This window comes from Lemur catta, chromosome 16, assembly GCF_020740605.2.
Source record: "Lemur catta isolate mLemCat1 chromosome 16, mLemCat1.pri, whole genome shotgun sequence".
NCBI classification, from domain to species: Eukaryota; Metazoa; Chordata; class Mammalia; order Primates; family Lemuridae; genus Lemur; species Lemur catta.
The window spans coordinates 21,006,059-21,017,962 of NC_059143.1; the positions used below are offsets into that span (position 1 = coordinate 21,006,059).

Below are 11,904 nucleotides of genomic sequence, written 5' to 3' on the forward strand. Positions count from 1 at the left end.
TCAGGATAATTTAACTTTTACCTTTTTCAATAATACAAAGCAATACAAGAATCAAAATGATATATGTGAAGAAAAATTATTCTGTAGTCGTTTGTTCCATTATAAATATAATTTTAAAAAACTGAATGTAAGAAATTTATTCACATGTTCCAAAAAAATTGCATAAAACAGATTGGGTGCTTAATGTGATTGCCATTAAAACAAATCAATGATGAAACTTTTTAAGCATTGAAGCAATCAAACACAACTGAATAACATTAATTGGAAATCATTATATATTTTATAAATCAAAGGTGGCAAATCAATATTAAGGTTGAAGGTATGCCTGTGGTGATAAGTCTTGGCTGCATTTTCCTGACAGGTGACCACACAATATTGATTGGGAAGAGGCTTATATAGAATAGATTGGATAAAATGATATCTGGGCCATTCACTGCTTTCAGCCACAAAGAAGATTGAGACTTAATGAATTAGTCTTCTTATGTGTATATAATTGCATAAGCAAACAAGAAATACTCATGTGAGAGTAGTGGCATTGTTAAATGGTTAGTATATGTTAGATGATACAAAATTGAAAATAGGAAGCTGCATAATAAATAACAGTCTCTTTGAAGCACAAGTACCTCAGAGACCCTAATTTAACACTCTCATTTTACAGATGTGGAAATCAAGATGAAGATCAAATGAATTATTTACTCAATCTAAAACAATAGATAATATCTAGATCTAAGAACCAAAGCAATATTCTTTGCTCCTGATGCATATTTCTAATATCTAGGAATTAGACACATGTGGGCATGCATACACATGTAATTGATAAAATGTTTCTATTGCAAAAGATACTTTGTGAGCTGGCTTTCTTTCTTTTTTTTTTCTTTTTGAGACAGAGTCTCACTTTGTTGCCCGGGCTAGAGTGAGTGCCGTGGCATCAGCCTAGGTCACAGCAACCTCAAACTCCTGGGCTCAAGTGATCCTACTGCCTCAGCCTCCCGAGTAGCTGGGACTACAGGCAGGTGTCACCATGCCCGGCTAATTTTTTCTATATATATTTTTAGTTGTCAAGATAATTTTTTTTAATTTCTATTTTTAGTAGAGACAGAGTCTCACTCAGGCTGGTCTCAAACTCCTGACCTCGAGCGATCCACCCGCCTTGGCCTCCCAGAGGGCTAGGATTACAGGTGTGAGCCACCGCGCCCAGCCTGTGAGTTGGCTTTCTTGAATTTGGATTGTACTTTCCCAGAAATAGAGTTTTACTTAGGAAAGGTTGATCTCCAGAGAAGTTCATAAAAGTTCTCATGCCAAAAACCCATCTTTCCTTCTGCTGTTTGGAAAGAAGAGTGGTGAAATGTTTTGGTTCATGTAACTTTAAGAAGAAAAAGTTGAAATCTAAAATGTTTCATTATAAATTTAAATATTGATAGTGAATAACATTTCTTATATGTTTTTTAGGTTGCCATTCTATAGTATGTGTCTATGGTTCTTAGTATCCCAAAATTCAAATTCATTAAGTGTGAAGTAGGAATTGAAATTGTGTTTTAAGGAACTCTAGCTGACCTGAGTATATGCTAGTTTTTTCAACCACTGGCCCTAGAAATATATATTGCAAGATCCTTAGCCTGATATATAGATCTCTTCATGATCTCAAAAAAAAATGTTCTTTATTTCTTTCTGTTAGCATTAAGATGAGCTATTTCCCTTGATGGTCAAATCAATATAATGATTCATTGTGGTCTTCTAACAAATACTGTAAATCTCCATGGAGAATTTTGCATTTCCAGTGTTTCCATTCACAAACTCAAATTAATGTTGAATCATCTCTTAACCTAATTCCCACCGTCCCTATGTGTCAGTTACCTATTGCTTTATAACAAACCACCCTAAAGCCTATTGGTTTGAAACAACTATTTATTTAGTTCATGATTCTGTGGGCTATCCATTTGGCCTCAGTTGGATGGTTCTTCCGTTGGTTTCAACCAAGCTCACTCATTTAAGTTCAGTTACCTGCCAGTCAGTCAGAAGATGACCCTGCTGCTGGGGATTGGTTGTATGTGACTGTGCCAGTCACATACAGCAGGCCAGCCATGGCTTTGGCACATGGTGGTGGTGGCAGTGATCCAAAGAGCATAAATCATGTGAAAACCTCATTGTACAACGACTTTTAAGTCTCTGCTTCCATCATAATGCTAATACTCTATGTGCCAATAATCATCATATGGCCAATCCAGATTCAAGGGGTTAGGAAACAGGCTCCACCTCTTGATAGAAAGACCTGAAAAATCACATCACAAGGCACAAATGCAGGGATGAAAGGAATTTTTCATAATTTTTACAATCTACCATGTTAATACTGTCTATAAGTGAGCAGTTGCCTGAATACAATGTCATAAAATTAAATAACTTGATCCAAGTTCCACATCTAGTCAGTTTTAGAGAAAGATTCAAGCCAAGATGTGTTTGACTCCAAAGCTATTGGACCCATTTTACAGGAGGTCTTAAATATACCTCATACATTATCTTCTTTCATCTCCACTGTATTATTTTAGTTCAAGCCATCATTTCTTACCTGTATATATCTTCTAATTGATCTTCCCATTTCTATCTCCCCCACCTTTACATAAAGTCATCTGAGCAATATTTTAAAATGTAAATCAAATTATGCTAATTCAATAATTAAAACCTTTTAATGCCTGTGATCTTACTTAGATAATAAAAATCCACACTTCTAATCTTGATTTATAAAATACTGCAAAATCTTCTTGCTTGCTTTGGTCCCCAAACATACATCACTCTGTCTTTTACCAAGTTTCACCATGCTTGAGCTACACTGTTCTATTCATTGTTTCTCTGATACATTGAGCTTATTCCCCTGAAAAACCTTGCAATTAATCCTCAACATAGGACTTCTGAAAGGAAGTCTCTTTCTTCTGTTGAACTACTTGGCTCTCTCTAATTTTGCAGGGCTTATGCCAGTGTCACCTTCATGGAAAGGACTTTCTTGACTACTCTCTGTGAAATGGCCATGCTTCTTCTCTGGATCCCTCTCAAAGGTGATTAATTACATTAATATGGGGATGAGAGCCAGAGGAGTTCTGTCAATATAGTACTCACATATACTTGAAATTGTCTTGCATATTCATTTGCTCTTACAAAATGTTTCCTTTACATCCTTGTAAACCAAATAACAATAGAGACCTTGTCTATCATAATCATTTTTGCATTCTTAATGAAGAAGCAGTGCTTGACACAGTATTTGTTGAATTAAGAAATGACATGCTTCAGATCTTGAAAAAGCCCTGAAAAATGACACAGGGCTCTTTTCATACCCCTGGCTGCTTTCCAAAGCCAAAGCCCAATTATTTCAAAGCTCTTCCTCTTGAATTTTTTTCTTTGATGATGAGAGTTTCCACATTATTGCTGTACGTGGCCCTAAAAGGATTAAAGCATTCATCTTCAGGGTGTATAGGCCAGGTATGAATTCAGGGATGTCTACAAAACCAAAGGCCCTCATTTGAAATTCATTTTCTCTAACATCTAAATGACTGATATTCTATTCCTACCAGATATGACAAAGGGGATATGATAAAAGATGAAGAAAATTAAAGACCTGAATGATAGAGGGAAGTAAATATTGAGAGGAGATACATAAGAAAATTGTGGATCTACTGACACAGAAGACAAACTCCATTGACTTGCTTTGATTAACACTGTTTGCTTTTAACTTGGTAGAGACAAAAATATAAACTAGGTCTGGAGTATTTTTGTTATGCCCGACTGAAATGCAGGCAGCTGTGTTTTAGATGATTTACGAATATTTTTTAACACAGATTGTGCAGAGGATTTCAGTCCCAGGAGAATAAAGTATACTTGACAGCAGAGTTATAACTAGAAGAACTGGTGAGAACAGAGTGAAGGAGATTAAGGAATGTGTCCTAGATTTAAAATCACGTACACCAAATAGTTCAGTCTTATCATCACCTTAGGAAATTGGTAGAGAAAAAAAGAAAACTTCAAAGTACACCATCTTCTTTCTCAGTGCTGCTCATTGAGTTATTTTTTTTAATGTTATATGGGCATTATAACAAAAGAGTATTCTGCAGTATCCTTTTGTTGGAATATTGACATTTCCAGAAGATTTATGACATATCAAAATGACTAAAAAGAGTCTATTTTAGACACTGACTAGAGGAAGCATATATCTTAATTAGTTGAATTCTCAGTTGAGAAATGCAGAATACTTTATATACTTATTATATACTACATGTAGATTTATGTGTGTATTTCAGTGTTTTTATTTTTGAATTTTTTTATTAAAATGGTGAGATTTTTACTTCCAGGACTACTCAAATGTTTATAGCACTACATCTATATGGTTGGAAATCAATCTATTTTTTTTTAAGTGTTGTGGCTGTTTTTCTGTTTTCATGCATTTACACCCTTGAACATTGCAACTATTGGACCATAACTATACACGCAAATAGATCAGGAATGTTTAAGAATCGACATTATTTACTCAATCCCACATGCAACAGTGTTTATTGAATATCGACTAAGTGGAGGGAACTAGGTACGTAACAGTGGAAAATGAAAGATAAGAGGATTAAATCCCTTTTAAAAAGTAATTAAAATTATAGTTTGATAAAGATGCTACACATTCACAAATCAGTAAAACATAAGATGGCAAATGCTGTGTGCAATTAAATTGTGTACTTTAAATAGGGGGAATTTGTGGTAAATGAATTATACCTCAATAAAGCTGCTGAGGAAACGTGGTGTGTAAACTGATATTTACAGAAATGTGACTGCTCAAGGTGGATTCCTTGAAGGCGGATATTACCTGGCAGGTACAGCCACAGCACTTCTGTTCTTTGCTGTTGACATCTACTCTGACTGGGGCAGCCTCTATTCTGATTGGTCAGGGGAGAGAGAATTCGCCAGTTATTAAGTATTTGATTATTTTCTCTGCTTCCAGGTGGAGGATTTAGAGTAGAAAAATATTCTAGTGGGCAAAATTTGGAGACAGAGATGTGAGGCCAAGAAAAATGCAAATAGAAGAAATTAAAAAGCATTGACCCACTGGGATAGATGCTTAGGACAGAGTTTCTTAGAGAATGGTCATGGAAGCACATGCATTAGAATATTGGAGTATCGCTTCTTGGCCTTTTGGCTAAGATCAAGTGCAGAATACTGGAGTAGCTCATTTAAATGTTTGAGATGATGGATATGTAATTACCCTGATCTGATCACTATATATGTATCTTATAAATATGTATAATTATTATATGTCAATTACCAAAAAAAAGAAAGAAAAAAGAGAGCCAGAGTCTCTAGCTCTACCCCAAATTTAGGGAATTAGATTTCCTGTGGGCAAAACTAAGCAAATTGCATTTTAATAGGTAGCATTAGATAATTTTTAAGGTTTCAAACTAAAAGTTTTAGAGCCATTAGTTTAGAGCACATCTTTAGTACTTAGCAGAGTTTGACTGATTGGTAGTATTGAAACAGAAGAACTATTATAAAACTAGAAAGAGAGATTTGCTTTGAAGAGATTTGAAGAGATTTGAAGATAGGGATAAAATGGTTTACAGAAAAAGCTGAAGAAGATGAAATTACTGGAGCTTTGTTTTAATTCATTATTTCAATTGGAACTTCAATAATCATTAGAAAATTATATAAACATTAAAAACAAAAATATAATAACGATTGAAATATACTTCTATTTTTTCCTGAAGAATACAGAGAACTGGAAATAGCATCATTTCCACACTTACATGAAACATAGTTGGACAAACTACAAGTTCATAAATTTTTTTGAGACTGTCAGGGAGCTGGAATCATAGTGCAGTGGTATCTGTAGGGAGAGATGGAACGCTAGAACTGGGAGCAGATGCAGTTCAACATAAGAAAAAGGTAGAATATTTAACAAATTGGTGGAGGTCAAATGTAGGCTGGTGAAAGAATGTGGACCCTTTGGGTCTATAGACGTAAAGGGAGTTCACATCTTTTGCAGGTTTTTTCCTCCAACAACCTCAGTTGTCTAAAGGGGTGAAAGGAGAAAAGCAACTGCTACGAGAGGGGCATGAATCTCCATTCAAACCCTTCTCCCCATTCTCCTTTATAGAATACAAGCCTTTACCTATATTAGGGGAGGGTATCATATTTAGTGTGTATGTGATAAGCTATTGCAGCTGGATGAAGATAACAAAAAAAAAAAAAAAAACTACTTTGGGTGAGGGGAGAAGTATACATGTTGGGAACAGATTTACAGCTGAGGGTAATAGGTGGGGCAGGGTTAGAAAACTGAAAAGACTGTAGCCCTGACAACCAGGTACACATTTCCTACTTAATACTGAGGATTAATCAACATGACACAAATTATCCAGACCCATTCACCACTGTACCCAACCATCTTCATGAACCTAAAAAGCATCAAGTAACAAATAGCAATGAACACTGTCAGAAGAGTTTAAAGAGCAAGAAGACAGACCAATTCTAAGGCACAGTACAAAACGAACACCTAAAGCTAAGGGTGGAACGAAGGTTAAAATAAACTCTTGAAAATCTGCTCCCACCTTAACCTTAATGGAATGCTAGGGAATTTGAAGAGAGTGGTGCTCTGAGGTTGACTATGACAACAATAAAACTCAAACCTTTATCATCTCTACATTAAACTCAAATACCAAAGATCTAGCAGAGGTAAAGATATACACATTTCCAGTCATGAAAACCAAAACAAAAAACAACTATTTACCTCTATCTCTATTATTTTGCATGTGTTGTCTTTCTTTCAACCAAAAATTACCTGACATAAAAGGCAAGAAAATAAAAAAAATAAAAAACACAAACTGCTAAATGAAAGAAATCAGTCATAAAGATCATGTACTGTATGACTCAATTTATATAAAATGTTCAGAATAGGCAAGTTAATAAGGACAGCAAATAGATTAGTTATTGTCTGAGGTTGCAGATTGGGAACAGGAATGGGAACTTACTGCTAATGGGTATAGGGTTTCCTTTAGTGATAATAAAAATGTATTAGAATTGATTTGGTGAATGTACTAAATATTCACATAATTTTAGGAATATCCTGAAACCACTAGGCTATATATTTTATGTAAGTGAATTTTATGAATTGAATTAGATCTTAATAAAGCTGTTTTTAAAAGTTTAAAGAGAAGAAAGATACAGTATTCAAACACTAATTGAAAGAGTGACTATATATATCAAATGAATAAGACTTCAGAACAATATCATCGAGGTTAAAGTAGATAATTTCATAATGACAAAAAGGCCAATTAATCAAGAGAGTATAACAAATATCAATGTGTTTGCACCTACCAATAAAGCTTCAAAATAAATGAAGCAAAAACCAATAAGACTAAAACAACAAAGGGATAGATCCACAATCAGAGTTGGAGGCTGCAACACTGCTCTCTCAGGAATTGATAGAACAAGTAGAACAAAAATCAGAAGGACATAGGAGACCAGAAAAACATGATTAATCACTTAGAGCTAATTGACATGTATTGCAAACTCCATGCAACAACAGCAGAACACTGATTTGTTTTATGTTAATGTGAAACATGAAATAAGAGAGACCGTATTCTGGCTCTCAAAACATAATTTTAAAAATTTAAAATAATATAAATTTTATAACATATTCTCAGAATATAAAGGCATTAAATTAGAAATCAATAACAAAGATAAGTGTATAATTTTCATTTGGAAATTAAACATAGCACTTGTAAATAACCAATGGGCCAAATAGATAGTCTCAAGGGAAATCTAAATAGATTCTTAATTGTATGAAAATGAAAAGAACAACATATTAAATTCATGGCATCAGATAAATGAAATTTACAGCATATAATGCTTTTATTAAAAAAAAGTCTAAGGCCAGGCGCAGTGGCTCACACCTGTAATCTTAGCACTCTGGGAGAACCAGGCGGGTGGATTGCTCAAGGTCAGGAGTTCGAGACCAGCCTGAGCGAGACCCCATCTCTACCAAAAATAGAAATAGATTATTTGGCCAACTAAAAATATATATAGAAAAAATTAGCCAGGCACGGTGGTACATGCCTGTAGTCCCAGCTACTTGGGAGGCTAAGGCAGGAGGATCGCTTGAGCCCAGGAGTTTGAGGTTGCTGTGAGCTAGGCTGACGCCACGGCACTCACTCTAGCCCGGGCAACAAAGTGAGACTCTGTCTCAAAAAAAAAAAAAAAAAAAAAAAAAAAAGTCTAGAATAAGCAACCTCAGACTCTACTTTCAAAAACTAAAGAAGAGCAAATTCAATCCCAAATAAGAAGGAAGGAAGTAAAGACAAGAGCAGAAACTGAAGGCAGAAAAACAAGACAGAAAATCAACAAAACCAAATTAGGTTCCTTCAAAAGATCAGCAAAATTAATAAACCTCTATCCAAGCTGACAAACGAAAGAGAGAAGACACAATTTACCGATATCACGAAAGAATCTACGGATATGACTGCAGAACGCACAGACATTACAAGGATAATAAAGGAATAAATACTATGAACAGCTCTAGGCCCATAAATTCAACACTTAGGGGGAAAAGACCAAATGTTTGAAATGCAAAAAAATATCAAAATAAACTCAATAACTAAATAAATAATATGATTGGTAGTATGTCTGTTGAAGAAATTAAAATAACAGTAAAAAATCTTTAAAAAAACACTCTAAATGGTTTCACTGGAGAATTTCACTATACATTTAAGAAGCAAAATCTCAATAGAAAAGAATTCCCCTGAACTCGTTATATCAGGATGGAGTTAGTTATCATAATACCAAACCGATATACCTCATGAACATACACACTAAAATTCTCAACAAAACATTGGCATGTCATATCCCCAAAAAATCACAAACAGATAGACTTAATCCCACCAGTTCAAAGCTAGTTTAATATTCAAAAGTCAATTAATATAATTTAACATATAAAAAGTCTAAGGAAGAAAAAACACAGGATTATCTTAATAGATGCAGAAAATATTTTAATAAAATTTAACATCCATTTATCAGGAAAAAAAGAAAGGTCTATTCTAGGAAGATGTTTGTAGGATGTAGCTATTTTACAGTTGGACTGGGTGAACTCAGTGCTTATCTCTGGGGATGCCTGAATGTCTGACTTTCATTCTTAGCTTAGATAAAGCTCATGGGCCCACTAACCAATTACCTGCTGACTTATAAAGTGCTGTTTAAAGTCCAAACCTTCCCTGGAGACACCCAGTGCCATTGTGTTTGTTCATGGCTTTTCAGGTACATAATCCTTTAGACAGCCTGATTTGTTACATGACTATGGGCCATTAGAGACCCTGCTGGGAACTTCTACCTTGAGCTCTCCTGAAGCCAAGATTCACTGCACAAATTTTGATTGTTTAGTCTGGAGACAAAGTATTAAAATATGTTGTATGAATAAGAATGACAGTGGGGAACAGCACCTTGATGTCTCTCAAACCTCTGATGCCTCTCATACCTCTGATACTTGCCTGCACTTTCTTTTTCTTGCTGTACTATATACTTTGCTTTTATGAAAAGTCTTACCTGAGTAGGTTCTGTGATATCTTGTAAATCATTTGAAATATCAAAGCTGAGTATCTTTATAGAAGAGGACTTCTTTAACATGATAATGGGCTTCCATAAAAAGCTATAGCTGACATCATACTTAAGGGAGAAAGGCTGAATTCCCTTGAGATTGAGAAAAAGATAATGTACTCTTAACAATCCCATTGGACATTCTACTGGAAGTTCTAACTACTGTAATTAGGCAAGGACAAAATAATGGCATACAGATTTAAAAGTAAGAAATAAAACTGTCTCTATTGGCATACAACATGATTGGCTATGTAGAAAATACTAGGTACAACAAAGTTCCAAGGAATAATGAGTTTAGCAAGGACAAAGGATATAAGTTCATAGGATGTAGGATTAATACACCAAAATCTATTTTGGAGAATACCATTTTGGCTGGATATGATATGAGTTATAATACTAAGAACTATAACAAAAAAATAGTGTACTCTCTAGTTAGTAAATTTCTTTTAATAATTCTGATATTACTTTATATGCACATTACAACTGAAGAAATAAGTAAATGTATGGTTAATATTGAAAGCCAAGTTTCTCACTGTCAGAAAGTAAAGTTACAAATAAGGAAATCTTACACCCAAAATATGTACATCTATTATGTATCAGTAAAATATTATTTAAAAAAATAAAGAAATCTTGAAGACTAGAATAAATTCCAGGATACTGACTGGAAGTTCAACTAGAAGTATCAGTATTAATTCATTTGCTAATATGTAACATACATACAAAATATATATAGATACAGAAGTAAATCTAGACGTGTGCATACATGGGGTAGTATACATGAATATATTTTCTAGTTTTAAATACTGCGAAAGCCAAATAGCAATTACACACAAGTAGCAATGAAATAATGCCCAGATCTTAGTTTCTAAATATCATTCTCCAATATAAGGAACCAAGTCTCCTTGGAAAATTGATTGTTTCCAGGGCTAGGACAGGAAAAACAGAGAGGAGCCTTGGGCATCTTGTATTCCAGGAAAGTCAGGGAGTGCTCATGAAAGGATGGGAACCTGTTGAATAGGCACAAGAAAACCTGAAAGGCACTACCAATGGCCAAAACTCTTATAATTTGAGTACCAAAGCACATAATGTTTTTAAATTATAACCTTCAGAATAAAATATCTATGAATCAGTTGTAACATAAATAAATAATTGAGTAATTTAAGAGAAGGCAAGCTCTTTCTTAGAGAAATTTCCAATTAACAAACGTAAAAAATGAGAGAAATATAAAGTCACCATTAGAATCTCATAGTAATAATTGTTGCAGGCATGATATGTTGATGAATTTTGAACTTTATGAACAAAAATTTAATTGGAAGCATCATATTTTCATAGTCTAAAAGTATCTCCTTCCAAATACAGTTGACCCTTGGACAATACAGGTTTGAACTGCATGGGTCACTTATATATGGATTTTCTTCTGCCTCTGCCACCTCTGAGACAGTAAGATCAACCCCTCCTCTTCCTTTTCCTCCTCAGCCTATTCAACAGGAAGACAATGAGAATAAAGAGCCTTATGATGATCCACTTCTACTTAATAAATAGTAAGTATATTTTTTCTTCCTTATGATTTCCTTCATAACATTTTCTTTTCTCTAGCTTACTTTATTGTAGGAATACAGTATATAATACATATAACACACAGAATATGTGTTAATTGACTGTTTATGATATTGTAAGGTTTCTGGTCAACAGCAGGCCATTTATTAGCTAAGTTTCGGGGAGTCAAAAGTTATATGAGGATTTCTGGCTACATGGAGGTTTGCACCCTTAACGCTTTCGTTATTCAAGAATCAATTGTAATTATTCACTGAAAATGAAAAAAAATGATAATTTGACAGTAGAGAAACCTGGCATACCCATATGAAACAAGTTAGCAAGGTTAACCCCACCATTGAATCTACATTATGTTGCCCTTGATGTCATGAAATGAAGAGAAATACAACCACTTCCATTGTATTCTTTCCTAGGCAACCTCAATCTAATAATGAAAAAATATCAAACAAAACCTAATTGAGGGACATTCTAAAAATAAACAAACTGACTAATAATCTTCAAAACTGTCAGGGTCATGAAGTCAAGGAAAGACTGTCAGATTGGAGGAGAATAAGTAGATATGAAACTAAATGTAATGCAAACTAAATGGATAGGATGTTTTAACAAATAAGCAAGAAGATATTAATGGAAAAATTGGTGAAACAGAAATAAAATCTATAGGCTAGTTCATAATATTATATCAATCTTATTTTCTTGGTTTGGTACTCTGGTTATGCAAAGGAAGTTAAGTAAAGCTTACATAAA

General features: G+C 34.1%; 1 pseudogene; it reads left to right on the plus strand.

Moving 5' to 3' along the window:
• Positions 1-5,144: 5,144 nt before the first annotated feature.
• LOC123622006 lies at positions 5,145-5,277 on the plus strand (annotated as a pseudogene).
• The last annotated feature ends 6,627 nt before the right edge of the window (positions 5,278-11,904 follow it).